This window comes from Oncorhynchus masou, chromosome 22, assembly GCF_036934945.1.
Source record: "Oncorhynchus masou masou isolate Uvic2021 chromosome 22, UVic_Omas_1.1, whole genome shotgun sequence".
Classification (NCBI taxonomy): Eukaryota; Metazoa; Chordata; class Actinopteri; order Salmoniformes; family Salmonidae; genus Oncorhynchus; species Oncorhynchus masou.
This window is the reverse complement of record NC_088233.1, coordinates 51,168,551-51,188,178: the sequence shown is the minus strand read 5'-3', so window position 1 is coordinate 51,188,178 and position 19,628 is coordinate 51,168,551. Positions and strand designations below refer to the sequence as shown.

General features: G+C 42.3%; 1 protein-coding gene across 4 annotated transcripts in view; it reads left to right on the top strand.

Moving 5' to 3' along the window:
- The window catches only part of LOC135509674 (AP-3 complex subunit beta-2), a 96,190-nt gene that overhangs the window by 1,746 nt on the left and 74,816 nt on the right, over positions 1 to 19,628 (top strand). The window lies entirely within an intron of this gene.

Here is a 19,628-nt window from a genome sequence, read left to right as displayed (position 1 = left end):
ACTGTATTTTTTTCTGACATGGCAAGAGGGCCGGTCTATGGCTCCAGTGAGAAAGCTAGAGTAAAATATGCAGGTCAGGACAGGACTGGTCATCCCAGCTGCCTTTGCTTGAGCTGTCAATTTTACATTGATGCTTTCTTCTTAAAATAGGAAACATTGATGTCACAACAACATTTGTTATTTGATATGTGCCTGCATGGCTGCATTGGAAGGACCACAAACAATTTTCCATGTAAAATAAGAACCTCATAAAGGTCCAACTTTTGCATCTGTGCTTTGTAGGTGTTTGTTTCATTGGTCACACCTTTAAAACAGGCATAACAACAAATTATAAAGGCTTCATAGTCTCCACAATCACAACATCATGGTTAACTAATCATTCATAAGCAAAGTTATAGTACTACATAGAGGGTGTTATAAAAGGTCATTAAGCCACATCTGGTGCTTTTGCAAAAATGTGGCAACGTTTATACATTTATCGGGTAATCCCATTTTTATACTTAAAGGGATAGTTCTCCTAAATTACAAAATGACACACTGGGTTCCTTACCCTTTAAGCAGCATATGGACAAGATATGACAAGATTTCATTCGTTTTCATGGCACCGTTTCCATATGCTAACGTTTTAGCATTTGTGACAACAAGTCCCATTCAAATTATAGGACCAATATTAGCATTTTTTGCGCATAACGTCCACAAGTATTTAACATTGATTGTGAATCTCAACAAAGTCACTTATAGATGATTTGAAGATGATGTGTGAAAATTGGTAATATCGGTCCCATGACTTGAATGGTATTTGTGCCACAAATGCTAAAACGTCAGTATGTGTAGGGCTGTTACGGTGACCGTATTACCGCCACACCGGCGGTCACAAGTTGTGAAGGCAGTCAAATTCCACGTAACCATTTAGTCATGTTAATTAGGCTTCTCCAAGCTCTGATGCTGCTGATGGTCATTAGTAGGCTACCAAACTTGCTAACTGCCTGGTACTCAGCACTCTATTGTCCCTCTAATCACTCTGTCATCAATGCAAATGTATTCGAAAATGTAATTACTCCATGAGAGCCCATGAGCTCATGTTGCGCAACATTTCAATAGGCTAAGAAATTGCGTGAGAAAACAGAGTGATGTTCTCTATTAAAAATAGGAGGATCCCATCAGCTTTCTACAGGCTAGGCATACTATATTTATTTCTCAACCTTCCTAATATTAAGCACATTGCTTCTCTTTATAACAGGAGTATAGTCTACCTGGCTGGCATGATAATGAACCATGGGAAAAGCATCCTTAATTCGCTATTTAAGTGCATAGATGACATGTATTTTTCCCCCTGCCCCTGGTCCATTCTAAATTCAAACAAATTTCACACATATATTATTTAGTATATGTAAAGACAAAAGATTAAATCAAGAATAGTCTGATGGGTATATTAGCCTATCACTTGTGAATTATATATTATCACGTGTGAATGATGCCCAGCTGGTGTGCAGTAAGGCAAGAAACAGCACATGCCTTTTTTTTGCGACCTTTTTCAAATAATAGTCACACACCTCATGTAGCCAAGCCCATAGGCCTGATAAGGTTTGTATCACAACTAAAGTGGCCAAACAACTTTTTAAAATGAAGCACATTAATCAGTTTTACAATGAGTGTAGGGCTTAACTGGCATGCATACTATAAAAATGCACCTTTTTAATGAAAGCATTACATGCATATTTGTATTGGAGTTGACTTTTGAGAATGGTGTTTTTTACCGCTAATTGACAGTATTTTCGAACATATGCGCTTTACTGCGCTTATAATGTGAAGAAATAGCCTAATAGTTTATCAACATTTTAAGCTAAATGTTCTGATCTGTTGTGTCAGCCACATTGCTTGAAAACTTTTTTTTGATGGTAGTGGTTGTATTAATTTGGAATCTATCACATCCCAGACTATGCTTGGAATATTTATACAGAATAGAATAGGTTAGTTTTTGTACTATGGGGGGATAGTAGATTGACATAGGCTACTGCCTTTGCTGTTCATTAGGCTCATTTTGTTGACTGATGAAAAGTACAGGTGGACAGTTCTTCCAATATCTTCAAAATGCACCTCAGAATTGGATAAGGATGATCACAGTTGTGTCCCCAATGTGTCTGTCTTCACTTGTAGCCTGTGACAAAGACCTGATTACAGGGAACTGTGGGGTGGGAGGGGATCTTGGATGGTTGGTGGCCTGGTGGTGGGTGGCCTGGCAGTTGGGAGCTTGGGCCGGTGGCCGATAGGTTGCTGGTTCGGGTCCCCGTTTCGACTTGGTGGGAGATCTGTCGACGTGCCCTTGGGCGGGGCGCTTAACCCTGGTTGCGCCTGTGGGTCGCTCTGGATGGGAGTCTGTTAGATGACTGAATGCAATGTAAATGTTGAGTGGCTTCACTACAGGTTGATTGTATGTTTTAATATTCAATATATCTATTTTTAAGTCCCGATGGAGAAAATATCCTTTCTATTTTATTCAGCTATGTTCAGTTGTATTCTTCATACTATAAAATAGTATAAAAGAATGCCATGGAATTCTAAGCAAATATTGTCTGCTAAATTAACTAGTGTAGCCCACAGCCATATGGCATAACCAGATCAGGACCTAACATAAGGATAACTCAGAGTATGCTATTCTGTTCTTCTGAAATAGACTACATTTTCTTCATATCATGTTTCTTTAGTCCTGTCTAAAATAAATAATGTATTTATTGTGATGGTGTGGGCTATATTACATGGATCTATTAGACTTATTTAAATGTAGATGTTCCAAAGTTCTGCATCAGTGGCTTGTAGACTATGCGTGGAAGCGATGAGATGCTAAATGTATTTATGTTAGTTAACGTTGATTACCTACCGTGAGACCGGCAGATATTTGCTTGACAATCACCATCTGACAAAATCTCATCACCGCCACATCCCTAAGTATGTGGTTAACCATGCCAGGGAAACTAAGAGACAATTTATGCTTTAAAAAAAAAAAATTCATAGGGGCCGTATGGATGGTGTGACGCAAATGCGGATCCTCCGGAGGCACGCAGAGGCCAATTGAGTTTCGTGCTGCATCACCATGTGCCGCCCAAATTTTGTAACAATGCATAGGGCTCTGTATAGCTCCGCATTGCCATGATTGGTTGATGGGAGGTGGGGGCGGGAGGTCCTGTATAAACACAAACTTACTTCCTTGACAACTTCCTTCACAACAGTACTGCTCTGCTCGGTGAAGAGCAAGAAGTATGAATAACTTCGTCCGTATCCCCGTAAATGCTGCTCTGCCAATGCAGACTGTGTTATATACTATGGGTCCAATTCAGATTTACGCCTTTCCTACACACTTCTCAGAAGTTGATGTTCAGACTTACCTTATGTAGGTGCATAACAGGCTTTGCAGGCCTGGTTCCCATGCGTGCCCTGAATAAATTGAATTCAACCGCTGAAAACCCTCCAACCAACAGATTTTCTCGTGAAGTTCATTCAAAATGTTTTTCAGTAAATTTATCTAAAGCCATCCCTTTACATTTAGTGTACCTTTTTTAATTAGCATTTTCTCAACATACTCCATGGAATATATGGAGAACAGTTCAGAATATTACGGATCAATGAATTAAAGCCACGTAGGCCTAAATATACACATATTCTTCTCCTTTTCAGCACTAATTGGTATCAGAACTCAGGATAAGACCCAGATGCAGACAGCTAGAGTCACAGATGTTTATTGACCCGAACAGGGTGCAGACAATAGACAGGTCAAAGACAGGCAGAGTCTATAAGGTGCAGGCTCGGGTCAGGCAGAATGGTCAAAACCGGGGAATCTAGGAAATAGAACTTGAGAAGACAGAGAGACGGGAAAACACGCTGGTAAGACCTGACAAGACAAGACTAACTGGCAACAGACAAACAGAGAACACATGTATAAATACACTGGGGATAATGAGGAAGATGGGTGACAGCACGAAGACAGGTGAAACAGTTCAGGGTGTGACAAATTGATATATTTAAAAATACTCTGATCTTGTATATCATTTAGGGTTAGGAAAGTAGTTATGAATAATTTTAAATATGGTTTGGCGACACTTTCCGCACTAAGTTCACTATATATACAGAAGTATGTGGGCACCCCTTCAAAGTAGTGGATCTGGCTATTTCAGCCACACCCGTTAATGATAGGTGTATAAAAATCGAGCACATGGCCATGCAATCTCCATAGACAAACATTGCATGTAGCGCTCACTGACTTTCAATGTGGCATCGTCATAGGATGCCACCTTTCCAACAAGTCAGTTCGTCAAATTTCTGCCCTGCTAGAGCTGCCCCGGTCAACTGTAAGTGCTGTTCTTGTGAAGTGGAAACATCTTGGAGCAACAACGGCTCAGTCGCAAAGTGGTAGACCACACAAGCTCACAGAATGGGACAGTCGAGTGCTAAGGCGCATAGCACATAAAAAATAATCTGTCCTCGATTGCAACAGTCACTATCGAGTTCCAAACTGCCTCTGGAAGCAATGTCAGCACAATAACTATTCATCGGCAGCTTCATGAAATGGGTTTCCATGGCCAAACAGCCGCACACAAGCCTAACATCACCATGCGAAATGCCAAGCATCGGCTGGAATGGTGTAAAGCTCGCCGCCATTGGCCTCTGGAGCAGTGGAATCGCATTCTCTGGGGTGAGGGAGGTGGTCAGGGAGGTGACCAAGGACCTGAAGGTCACTCTGACAGAGCTCCAGAGTTCCTCTATGGAGATGGGAGATCCTTTCAGAATGACAACCATCTCTGCAGCACTCCACCAATCAGACCTTTATGGTAGAGTGGCCAGACGGAAGACACTCATCAGTAAAAAGCACATGACAGCCCGTTTGGAGTTAGAGGACTAGACGACTCAAACCATGAGAAACAAGATTGTCTGGTCTGGTGAAACCAAGATTGAACTCTTTGGCCTGAATGCCAAGCGTCACATCTGGAGGAAACCTGGCACCATCCTTACAGTGAAGCATGGTGGTGGCAGCATCATGCTGTGGGGATGTTTTTCAGCGGCAGGGACTAGGAGACTAGTCAGGAATGAGGGAAAGATGAAAGGAGCAAAGTACAGAGAGATCCTTGATGAAAACCTGCTCCATAGGGCTCAGGACCTCAGACCTGGGCGAAGGTTCACCTTCCAACAGGACAATGACCCTAAGCACACAGCCAAGACAATGCAGGCGTGGCTTCGGGACAAGTGTCTGAATGTTCTTGAATGACCCGGCCAGAGCCCAGACTTGAGCCCGATCTAACATCTCTGGAGAGACCTGAAAATAGCTGTGCAGCGACGCTCCCCAACCATCCTGACAGAGCTTGATAGGATCTGCAGAAAAGAATGGGAGAAACTCCCCAAATACAGGTGTGCCAAGCTTGTAGTGTCATTCCCAATAAGATTCGAGGCTGTAATCGCTGCCAAAGGTGCTTCAACAAAAGTACTTTGTAAAGGGTCTGAATACTTACGTGAATGTAAAATTTCAGTTTTTCTAAAAAAACTGTTTTTGCTTTGTCATTATGGGGTATTGTGTGTAGATTGATGAGGGGGGGGAAACAATTTAATCAATTTTAGAATAAGGCTGTAACCTAACAAAATGTGGAAAAAGTCAAGGGGTCTGAATAGGTAGGTTTGGCACTATACTGTTATTTGCGCATGTCAACAGAAGCCTATAGAGTGAGTCCCTTTCATCCTTGCAAATGATAAAGGCCAGCATTTAATAAACTTCACTGTGGAAATGGTGATAAGCTATGTATGCTTCAGTTTGCTGCCATTATGACTTGTTTAACATTTATCTCCAGCGATCACAAGATAAAATAGATTTATAGATTTTTTTAAATGGTCATTTATGTTTACAATCCCCTTATCCAAACGGCTTACTCATCTTATCAATCGCTCTGATCAATTTGTAAATTACATTTCATGGAGAATGGTTTTATTTCTATCTGGGAAAAATACATTTGATGGTTTTCCACTTGGAACCAACAGGTTGCTTGACCTTATTCATCGCTTTATCGCACATAAAGGTGGTGGAATTATTAGGGAATTAAGTCTAGGTTGGAATGCGGCGTATCTGTAGACACACCTCGCCACGTTCATATCTTTGGTCTCCACCCCAAACAAATAGCAGGTGAATAGCATGCCATTCCCATGCTTAGTCTTAGGTCAGCAGATGCGTCGAGAGAAAAAAGTCCATAAAGAAGGGAATTATGTTCCATTTACGCATGCATAACTCTGGTCAGGAATTCCCCCTTATGAGCATAGCTTCCAGCTCCCGCCCATTAGGCCTTTATTAAAGGACGCCATCCCTTTGACCCAAAGTGCTACACTTCAGCATGATTGCATGGTGCCCAGTCCCCAGCTGAAGCAGATTGTCCTTGTCATTCTGTTATTAAAAACATAGTTATTAATTTACTCTTTTATGATTCTCCATGGGACTAGTCTGTGGTATTTACTGTATTTGCTGCACTCCAGGGGTGTGTCCCACATGTAACCCTATTCCCTATGGGCCCTGGTCAAAGGTAGTGTACGATATAGTGAGTAAAGTGCCATTTGGGATGCACTCCAGGTAGGGGCTATATTTAGGTGCCTGTGAAATGAATGCATTAAATATGCAAAATGGGAGGCGTGTGTGTGTGTTGCTGAAGCCAAGAGCAAAGATGCTATCACCTTGTGTGATTAAAAAAAGTTAATTTCCTGGCCATGTAGAGGTTCTGGTCTGGTATGTTGGTATATTTGAAGATCCTAGTCTAGATATCTGATTCACAGCACTAGAAGTGTAGCCTTTATATGTGTCTGGGGAGCCGTGTAGTCTAGTGACTGGCCTACTGTATGTCGTGACTAAGCTAGAAATTAATCATGTTTTATGACACATTCACACCTTTGTTACACCTTTGTTTGAACACCTTCATGTTTTTCCTTCAACATCTTTTCACTCAGAAACATTCTGTGTTAATTACAACCACTAATTGGTGAGGAATCATTCAAATTGCTCTTACGTTAAATAGGTCAGCTCACTTTTGATGGAGTTTTTAAGCAACTTTTTTTGACTGACAGATCATACATCACCATTTAAAGGTAGACTTACCAAACAGGAGTTCCACTTACTCTCCTTTGGTGGAATAGAACAGAGGCTGTTTGGAGATCCGTTTGGAGATTGCCATGATGTATTCACAGAGAAATGATTGCCATAACTGTGATCCCAGAGTTCATTTGCAAGCAAGCTCCACGTTTTTTTTAACCATGACATGATGGTCTAAAATACTCAACTGTCTATTGGGATAAACAATTGGCATAAAAATTGTCTTGTAATAAACTTTTTTCACATATTACATATTTTGGTCTTCTTTAGGCTTTCGTGGATGAGTAATGGCAAAACAAACTAGCCTCCATTACATGAAGCACCCCTGCAAAAGCAATTGTGAAATACTCAATGCACAAACCCTCAATACCCCTTATTATACCATCAATATACTATATGTTGATATATTTGCAGTGACATACTAACCTGCAATTGTTGACATAAGCACAAAAGTCAATGTTATTGACAATTGATAACCTTCAATTAAAGTGTACTGGAGCATTAACCCCAGCAGATGGTGCTCACAGTTAAGTCACTGTGTTGAAGGCTTTTTCACTGTATTGCTATTTATTCCATGGCAGGATGGCCTTGAGTGGGTTCAATGGGTACACACAGTCTGTGTCAGAGAACCCCCCCCCAACTAGCTAGGCACGCCAAGTTTCTGACTTATAATTTTTTTTAAATATTCCATGGATTTTGCTGGCCATGTTTGCAACCCTAGTGAGACAGAGTACAACCTGTGATAAAACTATGAAAATCACAAATAATCCAATTTTAGATCAACTAATTGATTTAAGCTAATTGAATGTTTCACACAGAAAGAGTGAAGGTGAATTTAGTGAATTGGGATATCAAGTGTAAATTCACAATTTTCAAAACAATATAATTATTCTTGGCCACTTAATTAATAGCTAGGTTTCCATCCAATTGGCTACAGATTTTAATGCAAATATTCTCAAATCTGAAAAAAGAAAAGATGCGCATTTTCCATTCAGTGCGTGCACACAACATTTTTCATGTACCGAATAAAAATCTAAAGTTAAACGTGTTTCCATCGCTTTTTCAACTCTACCGTAGTTTTGCTACAAAAACTGTTACATTAAATAGCAAATGTGCCTACTCTGGTCTTGGCCAGTGTAGCCAACTTAGTGACTTTGTCGCTATATTTAGCGAGTATTCAGACCCCTCTAGCGACAAATTTTTAAAAAATCGACTAGCGACAAATCTAGCGACTTTTTCTGGTGTTATTGGAGACTTTTGGAGACTCTTCTCAACGAGCAGTGGGTGCTGCTGTTTTTTGTCTAAAATAAATAAACTGCACGAAAATAAATCACTGCATTTGACTCACACAGCCTCAGTCACTTACTCACCTTGTCCACTTGTCCACTCTCTGTGACACAAGCTAAACATCTAGCTGGCTAGCTCATCATGTCTCAGTCTAAACTGTACACCCAAAATACAGAAAAGAGTGGGAATCAAACCCTGAATTCAGAGGCTGGTTGAAGCCATTTATTGGAGTTGATACACGGGCATACTGCCTGTATTGTAAGGCTGATTTCTATGCCAAACGTAATGATGTAAAAAAACAACACACGAAAGGCAAAGCCTTATATAACAGTTCCACCCAAAACAAGCTGCCATTTATGGTTAAAAAGTTGACTCTGCAAAAAAGGCTGAGGCCACCATGGCATTAGCTATCGCACTGTTCCATGCTGGGATGTGATCACATTGGAGAAGCATGTAGAGCTGCTTTCTCAGACTCCACTGCTGCCACCCACTTCAAAATGCACAGGACAAAGTGCACAGAAATGATTAATGGTGTTCTAGCAACATACTTTCTGAAAATGTTGGTCGCAGATGTGGTGACCAGCGTTTCAGCCTCCTCCTCGATGAGTCCACAGATGTAAGTGTTTTTAAGTACCTGGGGGTACTTTAGTGACACCAAGCAGACAATTGTATCAACATTTCTGGGGCTTGTTGAGTTGGAGGGAGGAGATGCCAAATCTATAGCCCGTGCTGTTGTGGCTTTCCTGGAGAAGTGTTGTCTTAAAAAAAGACAAACTCCTGGGGACAGGGACTGACAATGCCTCTGTTATGATGGGGATTAACAATGGAGTCCATAAAGTGCTGAAGGAGGAAGGAGTATGGCCTCAAATATCTGGTTCTTATTCGCTGTGTTGTGCCACTCTCTGCAGCTTGCTCATTTGTAGTTCTAAACATATTTAGCGTGTTTTTTACTCACTTTCTGTCTCTCCTACGACGTTATTCCTCTCTCCTACAGCGTCCATAACAATCGCATGCATACTTATTTTCCACCATAATTTGCAAATAAATTCATTAAAAATCCTACAATGTGATTTTCTGGACTTTTTCACCTCATTTTGTCTGTCATAGTTGAAGTGTACCTTTGATGAAAAGTACAGGCCTCTCTCATCTTTTTAAGTGGGAGAACTTGCACAATTGGTGGCTGACTAAATACTTTTTTGACCCACTGTAACTAATTTTACCAACACAAAAAATATCCCACACTGTGGAAACAAACAAATGATCTGTCGGCATTTATAAAAATGTACAGTAACATCCTGTTTCCATCACAGCTGTTGTGATTTTTTTTCATATAGTATGATTTTACTCAAATACAAAATGTGGATGGAAACATGGTTATTGTATCAAAGCTTTACAGTATATACCATGTATTCAGCAGAAATGTTTGGTTAGCTGTGCAATCTTGTGTTCTAAGCAGAGATTTTATTTTGCAGCAATGTCATTTAAAAAGAAATATCCTGTCTTCTTCATAGCTCCACAGCTGAACTTCTAAAAATCTGGAGAGAGAGCTGGAATGGCACACATACACAATCCATGTCTCAATTATTTTTAAGGCTTAAAAATCCTTCTTTAACCTGTCTCCTCCCCTTCATCTACACTGATTGAAGTGGATTTAACAAGTGACATCAATAAGGGATCACACTGTAGCTTTTACCTGTATTTATCTGGTCAGTCTGTCATGGAAAGAGCAGGTGTTCCTAATATTTTGTACATTCAGTTTATTTTTTTATGGTATCATACATAATGGGAAAGATATCTAGCTCAGGCCTTTCAAATGAGAGATTGATTTAGTGGCAGTGGCACGTATAATGTATACCATAGAAAATGGGCAGGACATGGAGAACAAACTACCGTTGCATGGACATTCTAAAAGTTTAACCCTTAGCCTATCCTGTATTGCAGGTCTAGTTGAGACAACACACAGAGAATATACTACTATCGTCCATCTTTAAATCCCGTTTTAGAATGTCATAACAGCAGCAACAATTACTACAGAGCTTGAACAAACTGGTTTGTGCACGAGATATTTCTTAAAGCTGGACCCTAAACCTTGCTTATATGACATGTCTAGATGAGACAACAACACACACAATATACCTCCATCGTACAGCTTTAAATCCAGGTTTAGATTGTCATAGCAGCAGCAGCACATAGTCACCTGTTCAATAATGGCCACTCGACAGCTAGTTTTTATCTGATGTGCAATTACCCAGCATGTTTGCATTGTTCTGTTGTATCCCAGGTGCACAGGATGGCAAGTCGGCCGGTCTCTGTATAAACATGGCAGAGGAAATGCTGTTGCCTTGGAAACCACCACATTCCATGTTGCTCAGGGCATTTTTCTCTGCCATGTCATCGCAAACGTGAGAGATTGATGCCATTTGTGGATCTGTTTGGCTCTTTCACAAATTGTCAATTTGAATCCTTAAATTCTGCATTGAATGAATTAGGATGAAGTGGGGTTACAATCAATGTTCCCTCTGTTTTTACAGCATCAGCGGTTGTGGGTAGATGAGCTTGTTTTGAGATCAAAGTGAGTTACATGTAGCGAGGTGTGTACATTTGTTCATATCCTTTGCTAGTTAGTTATCAGCCCAGTTATAGATCATTTGTAGTCAGCAATGGGGGAGTGATTGCTTCCTACAAGAGCACAAAACGTGTGCATTTCTAGACATCTTTGAAGAGCTAGTAAGGTAGAGTGCTTGCTTTTGTCTAATTTTGTTGTATTTTGAGACACTCTGGTAGGCCTACATTATGATCAAATAGCCACAGTAGCTTACTTGACCATTGTTAAAACTAACTTAAAGCGGGTACAGCCTCAGTGTTAACATTAAGCGCGTTGTGCCGGAAGATGCAGTTTTCTGTCAGCAGACCTGAAATTTTCTCAGATAAAAAAATATAGCGAACATTGGTTCCAATATAACATTTTGAGTTGAGATGTAGGATGAAGTGACGTTCGTGGAGAAAAAGCATTAAGACCTTGGAGAGGATTGCTTTTTCAATGTGCCAATCACACAGCTGGGAGATGGATGTAGCAGATCAACGAATGTTCATGTTTCTGCATAAACATTCTCCATGTTGTCATGTAAGCCAAAGACAAACCACTAACCGCTTACACACAGTAAAGTCAAGATGTTCCTCCTCGTTATTTTGGGTAGGTTATTTGAACAGGTTGTTGTCTTGGTGGCGTAATCTACTAGCCCAGTCCCAGATCTGTTTTGTGCCAAAACAACTGTAGTATATGCAGCTCTGGGACCAGGCTCGTAATCTCTACAAGTTTTGCCTTCCTTTCATTTGTCAAAATCGATAACTTCATTATCTATTGAAATCTAATTTACAGTCCCACCCTGCTGAGCAATACGCCAGTCCACTAGTATCATCCTCAGTTAGCATGATGCTAAACATCAGAAGATTCCCTAGTCACGGAGGCCTACTGTACGTCCCTACGTAATGTGTTCTTCTATTAGCAATGAGTCATCGACTAACAGGCAGGAGAAGGAAGGAGAAGGAAGAGAATACATTTCTTGTTAAGCCTGCGTTGGTTGAGGCGTGGTTGTGAAGCTAAGTCCGGTTAAGTCCATTGTATTCTCTGTGGAGGAACCATAGACTGTACACAAGGATAATGGAAGAGAGCAGGTTTTAAGGTTTGTGGGCTTTGAGGTCTCGAAACCTGTCAACAGCACCATTCTCACCCCAGCAAACTACTCCCTCGGAGTAAGATCTCGACAGTAGTCTACAGTGCCCTCAGAAAGTATTCATACCCCTTGATTTATTCCACATTTTGTTACAGCCTGAATTCAAAATGGATTAAATGTTGTTGTTTTTTACCCATCTACACACAACACTCCATAATAACAATGTGAAAACATGTTTTTAGAAATGTTTGCAAATTTATTGAAAAATTAAAGTATAAGTATTCACACCCATGAGTCAATAAATTGTAGAATTAGCAGCAATTACAGCTTTGGATATTTCTGGGTAAGTCTCTAAGAGCCTTTGCACACCTGGATTGTACAGTATTTGCACATTATTTGCAAATAATTCATTTGTCAATTTGGCTGTTGATCATTGCTAGAGAGCCATTTTCAAGTCTTTCCATAGATTTTCAACCCGATTTAAGTGAAAACTGTAACTAGGCCATTCAGGAACATTCAATGTCATCTTGGTAAGCAACTCTATTGTATATTTGGCCTTGTGTTTTTGGTTATTGTCCTGCTGAACGTTGAATTTGTCTCCCAGTGTCTTTTGGAAAGTAGATTTTCCTCTAGGATTTTGCCTGTGCTTAGCTCTATTCCATTTATTTTCATCCTAAAAAAACTCTAGTTCTTGCCGACAACAAGCATGCCCATAACATGATGCAACCACCACCAACCATGCTTTAAAATATACTACATTACAAAAGTATGTGGACACCTGCTTGTCGAACATCTCATTCTAAAATCATGGGGATTAATATGGATTTTGTCCCCACTTTGCTGCTATAACAGCTTCCACTCTTCCGGGAAGGCCTTCCACTAGATGTTGGAACATTGCTGCAGGGACATTCTTCCTTTCAGTCACAAGAGCATTAGTCAGGTTGGGCACTGATTTTGGGGGATTAGGTCTGGCTCACAGTCGGCGTTCCAATACATCCCAAAGGTGTTCGATGGGGTTGAGGTCAGGGCTCTGTGCAGGCCAGTCAAGTTCTTCCACACCGATCTTGACAAACCATTTCTGACAGACCTCACTTTGTGCACGGGGGCATTGTCATGCTGAAACAGGAAAAGTCCTTCAAAAACTGTTGCCACAAAGTTGGAAGCACAGAATTGTCTAGAATGTAATTGTATGCTGTAGCGTTAAGATCCCTTCACTGGAACTGAGGGGCCAAGCCCAAACCATGAAAAACAGCCCAAGACCATTATTCCTCCTCCACCAAACCTTACAGTTGGCACTATGCATTCGGCAGGTAGCATTCTCCTGGTATCCGCCATATTCGTCCGTCAAACTACCAGATGGTGAAGGGTGATTCATCACTCCAGAGAAGGCGTTTCCACTGCACCAGAGTCCAATGGCGGCGAGCTTTACACCATTCCAGCCGATGCTTGGCATTTCGCATGGTGATGTTAGGCTTGTGTGCGGCTGTTTGGCCATGGAAACCCATTTCATGAAGCTGCAGATGAATAGTTATTGTGCTGACATTGCTTCCAGAGGCAGTTTGGAACTCGATAGTGACTGTTGCAATTGAGGACAGATTATTTTTATGTGCTACGCGCCTTAGCACTCGACTGTCCCATTCTGTGAGCTTGTGTGGTCTACCACTTTGCGGCTGAGTCATTGTTGCTCCTAGATGTTTCCACTTCACAAGAACAGCACTTACAGTTGACCGGAGCAGCTCTAGCAGGGCAGAAATTTGACGAACTGACTTGCTGGAAAGTTGCCATCCTATGACGGTGCCACATTAAAAGTCACTGAGCTCTTCAATAAGGCCATTCTACTGGCAATGTTTGTCTGCATGGCTGTGTGCTCGATTTTAGATACCCGGCAGCAACATCTGTGGCTGAAATAGCCGAATCCACTAATTTTAAGGGGTGTCCACATACTTTTGTATACATCAAATCAAATCAAATTTATTTGTCACATACACATGGTTAGCAGATGTTAATGCGAGTGTAGCGAAATGCTTGTGCTTCCAGTTCCGACAATGCAGTAATAACCAACAAGTAATCTAACTAACAATTCCAAAACGAATTTCTTATACACAGTGTAAGGGGATAAAGAATATGTACATAAAGATATGAATGAGTGATGGTGCAGAGCAGCATAGGCAAGATACAGTAGATGATATCGAGTACAGTATATACATATGAGATGAGTATGTAAACAAAGTGGCATAGTTAAAGTGGCTAGTGATACATGTATTACATAAGGATGCAGTAGATGATGGAGTACAGTATATACGTATACATATGAGATGAATAATGTAGGGTATGTAAACATTATATTAGGTAGCATTGTTTAAAGTGGCTAGTGATATATTTTACATCCTTTCCCATCAATTCCCATTATTGAAGTGGCTGGAGTTGAGTCAGTGTGTTGGCAGCAGCCACTCAATGTTAGTGGTTGCTGTTTAACAGTCTGATGGCCTTGAGATAGAAGCTGTTTTTCAGTCTCTCGGTCCCAGCTTTGATGCACCTGTACTGACCTCGCCTTCTGGATGATAGCGGGGTGAACAGGCAGTGGCTCGGGTGGTAGGTGTCCTTGATGATCTTTATGGCCTTCCTGTAACATCGGGTGGTGTAGGTGTCCTGGAGGGCAGGTAGTTTGCCCCCGATGATGCGTTGTGCAGACCTCACTACCCTCTGGAGAGCCTTACGGTTGTGGGCGGAGCAGTTGCCGTACCAGGCGGTGATACAGCCCGCCAGGATGCTCTCGATTGTGCATCTGTAGAAGTTTGTGAGTGCTTTTGGTGACAAGCCGAATTTCTTCAGCCTCCTGAGGTTGAAGAGGCGCTGCTGCGCCTTCTTCACGATGCTGTCTGTGTGAGTGGACCAATTCAGTTTGTCTGTGATGTGTATGCCGAGGAACTTAAAACTTACTACCCTCTCCACTACTGTTCCATCGATGTGGATAGGGGGGTGTTCCCTCTGCTGTTTCCTGAAGTCCACAATCATCTCCTTAGTTTTGCTGACGTTGAGTGTGAGGTTATTGTCCTGACACCACACTCCGAGGGCCCTCACCTCCTCCCTGTTGACCGTCTCGTCGTTGTTGGTAATCAAGCCTACCACTGTTGTGTCGTCCGCAAACTTGATGATTGAGTTGGAGGCGTGCGTTGCCGCGCAGTCGTGGGTGAACAGGGAGTACAGGAGAGGGCTCAGAACGCACCCTTGTGGGGCCCCAGTGTTGAGGATCAGCGGGGTGGAGATGTTGTTGCCTACCCACACCACCTGGGGGCGGCCCGTCAGGAAGTCCAGTACCCAGTTGCACAGGGCGGGGTCGAGACCCAGGGTCTCGAGCTTGATGACGAGCTTGGGGGGTACTATGGTGTTAAATGCCGAGCTGTAGTCGATGAACAGCATACTCACATAAGTATTCCTCTTGTCCAGATGGGTAAGGGCAGTGTGCGGTGTGGTTGAGATTGCGTCATCTGTGGACCTATTTGGGCGGTAAGCAAATTGGAGTGGGTCTAGGGTGTCAGGTAGGGTGGAGGTGATATGGTCCTTGACTAGCCTCTCAAAGCACTTCATGATGACAGAAGTGAGTGCTACGGGGCGGTAGTCGTTTAGCTCAGTTACCTTAGCTTTCTTGGGAACAGGAACAATGGTGGCCCTCTTGAAGCATGTGGGAACAGCAGACTGGTATAGGGATTGATTAAATATGTCCGTAAACACACCAGCCAGCTGGTCTGCGCATGCTCTGAGGGCGCGGCTGGGGATGCCGTCTGGGCCTGCAGCCTTGCGAGGGTTAACACGTTTAAATGTTTTACTCACCTTGGCTGCAGTGAAGGAGAGACCGCATGTTTCCGTTGCAGGCCGTGCCAGTGGCACTGTATTGTCCTCAAAGCGGGCAAAAAAGTTATTTAGTCTGCCTGGGAGCAAGACATCCTGGTCCGTGACTGAGCTGGATTTCTTCTTATAGTCCGTGATTGACTGTAGACCCTGCCACATACCTCTTGTGTCTGAGCCGTTGAATTGAGATTCTACTTTGTCTCTATACTGACGCTTAGCTTGTTTGATAGCGCTACGGAGGGAATAGCTGCACTGTTTGTATTCGGTCATATTACCAGTCACCTTGCCCTGATTAAAAGCAGTGGTTCGCGCTTTCAGTTTCACGCGAATGCTGCCATCAATCCACGGTTTCTGGTTTGGGAATGTTTTAATCGTTGCTATGGGAATGACATCTTCAACGCACGTTCTAATGAACTCGCACACCGAATCAGCGTATTCGTCAATGTTGTTGCCTGACGCAATACGAAACATGTCCCAGTCCACGTGATGGAAGCAGTCTTGGAGTGTGGAATCAGCTTGGTCGGACCAGCGTTGGACAGACCTCAGCGTGGGAGCTTCTTGTTTCAGTTTCTGTCTGTAGGCAGGGATCAGCAAAATGGAGTCGTGGTCAGCTTTTCCGAAAGGGGGGCGGGGCAGGGCCTTATATGCATCGCGGTAGTTAGAATAACAGTGATCCAAGGTTTTGCCAGCCCTAGTGGCGCAATCGATATGCTGATACATTTTAGGGAGTCTTGTTTTCAGATTAGCCTTGTTAAAATCCCCAGGTTCAATGAATGCAGCCTCAGGATGTATGGATTCCAGTTTGCAAAGAGTCAAATAAAGTTTGTTCAGAGCCATCGATGTGTCTGCTTGGGGGGGAATATATACAGCTGTGATTATAATCGAAGAGAATTCTCTTGGTAGATAATGCGGTCTACATTTGATTGTGAGGAATTCTAAATCAGGTGAACAGAAGGAGTTGAGTTCCTGTATGTTTCTGTGATCACACCACGTCTCGTTAGCCATAAGGCATACGCCCCCGCCCCTCTTCTTACCAGAAAGGTGTTTGTTTCTGTCGGCGCGATGCGTGGAGAAACCCGCTGGCTGCACCGCCACCGAAAGCGTCTCTCCAGTGAGCCATGTTTCCGTGAAGCAAAGAACGTTACAGTCTCTGATGTCCCTCTGGAATGCTTCCTTGCTCGGATTTCATCAACCTTGTTGTCAAGAGACTGGACATTGGCGAGAAGAATGCTAGGAAGTGGGGCACAATGTGCCCATCTACGTAGTCTGACCAGAAGACCGCCTCGTTTCCCTCTTTTACGAAGTCGTTTTTTTGGGTCGCCGGCTGGGATCCATTCCGTTGTCCTGGTTGAAAGGCAGAACACAGGATCAACTTCGCGAAAGTCATATTCTTGGTCGTACTGATGGTGAGTTGACGCTGATCTTATATTCAGTAGTTCTTCTCGACTGTATGTAATGAAACCTAAGATGACCTGGGGTACTAATGTAAGAAATAACACGTAAAAAAAAAAAAATGCATAGTTTCCTAGGAACGCGAAGCGAGGCGGCCATCTCTGTCGGCGCCGGAAGATGTTTGAAGTGGTACTCAGTGATGGTTTGTGTTGGATTTGCACCACATTTTTTGTAGTTTTACTTTAGTGCCTTATTGGATGCATGTTTTGGAATCATTTTATTCTGTACATGCTTCCTTCTTTTCACTCTGTAATTTAGGTTAGTGTTGTGGAGTAACAACAATGTTGTTGATCCATCCTCAGTTTTCTCCTATCACAGCCATTAAACTCTGTAACTGTTTTAAATTCACAATTGGCCTCATGGTGTGGTTTCCTTCCATTCCGGCAACTGAGTTAGGAAGGACACCTGTATCTTTGTAGTGACTGGGTGTATTGATACACCATCCAAAGTGTAATTCATAACTACATCATGCTCAAAGGGATATTCAATGTCTGCATTTTTTCTTTATTTTACCCATCTACCAATAGGTGCCCTTCTTTGCGAGGCATTGGAAAACCTCCCTTGTCTTTGTGGTTGAATCTTTGTTTGAAATGTACTGCTCGACGGAGGGACCTTACAATCTGTATGTGTGGGCTACAGAGATGAGGTAGTCATTCAAAAATCATTTTAAACACTATTATTGCACACAGAGTGACCTGTTAAGCATATCTTTCCTCCTGAACTTATCTAGGCTTTGCCATAACAAAGGAGTTGGATACTTACTGACTCAAGCCATTTCAGCCTTTCATTTTGTATTCATTTGTAAACATGTGTAAAAACATAATCCCATGTTTACATGATGGGGTATTGTGTGTAGGCCACTGACACAAAATCGAACACAACAAAATGTGGAAAAAGTTAAGGGGTGTGAATACTTTCTGTAGGCACTGTGTATAATACATTGCTTCCCCTGACTCCCTCGCTTTTACTCACTTCACTTGATCTTTCTCCTCTCTCTCACCTCCTCGGAGTTCGTGTGACTGTCTGTTCTGATATCGTCTTTATTTTCCCTCCCCTGCCTCTCTAAATGTCATTGATTTTTGTCTGGCTTTTTCTCTGAAAAATGTCTCTCTCCTGTGGCCCACACCTACTCATCCTCTCTGTTTATTTCTCAGAAGACTCCATCTAAGCGGCCATCTTGGTTTGGTTGTTTGCAGTGTTCACTTGATTGTTGATTACAACAATGTCACTCAGTGTTAATTGTCAATGAATAATTGAACAATTCCTCTTATTCAATTGATTTCGCAGTCTCGGTCTCTTTATCTGTGTGTGTTTGAGGAGATCTGTAAATCACCTTGCATCATATCTAACTAATAATTATAATTTCTAGATCAGTCGGTCCGGTCATTGGGGATCAGTCTCTGTGTCTCTGTCTCACTCTCTTTCTCGGTCTCTGAAACAGGAGTGTGTATCAGACAAATTCAGTTGAAGATGAAATGTCATAGTATCCTTGTCTGTTGGATGGTGAGCAATTTACTTGGCATGAGTAGCAGAGAGTGCAGCAGGGCTGACTGATGAGATGATGTCGAGCTGTGAGGAGAAACTGTTTATGTGCCACATTGGCTGAGTGTGTGTGTGTGTGTGTGTGTGTGTGTGTGTGTGTGTGTGTGTGTGTGTGTGTGTGTGTGTGTGTGTGTGTGTGTGTGTGTGTGTGTGTGTGTGTGTGTGTGTGTGTGTTTGTAATTCACTAGAGCATAATGTCACAGTTTCAGGCATCCTGGTGAGAAATGGTGAAAGGAGATAGGTGGGGGATGGTACCAGTAATACTGCAGAGAGAGAGAGAGGAGAGACATACCATACCATGAAAAAGCAAATTGGAGAATTGTTGTGGTTTTATGCATCTGACATGTTTAATTTAGTGTGTTAGATTCAGTACAGATACAAGCAATAAAACCTGACTTTGATGCTCAATCTGTGTTTTCTGGAACCTTAGCACTGAACAGAACATGGGCCACATCTCTGTGTCCTAGCCCCTAACTGAAGGGGGTAATTTAGTACCCTTGCCTAGCAACCTAGGCCCCTTTAGTAAAGGATGTGATTTAATGTTCCCTTGCTTCAGTGCGGCACTCCCTTACCTCGATCAGCACACACACACACACACACACACACACACACACACACACACGGGGCCATCATCATGGCCATCAGTCCTCCACAATCCCACAGTCTCTCTCTGGCTATAAATTAACCCATTACATTATAGCCTCCGGGAGAAA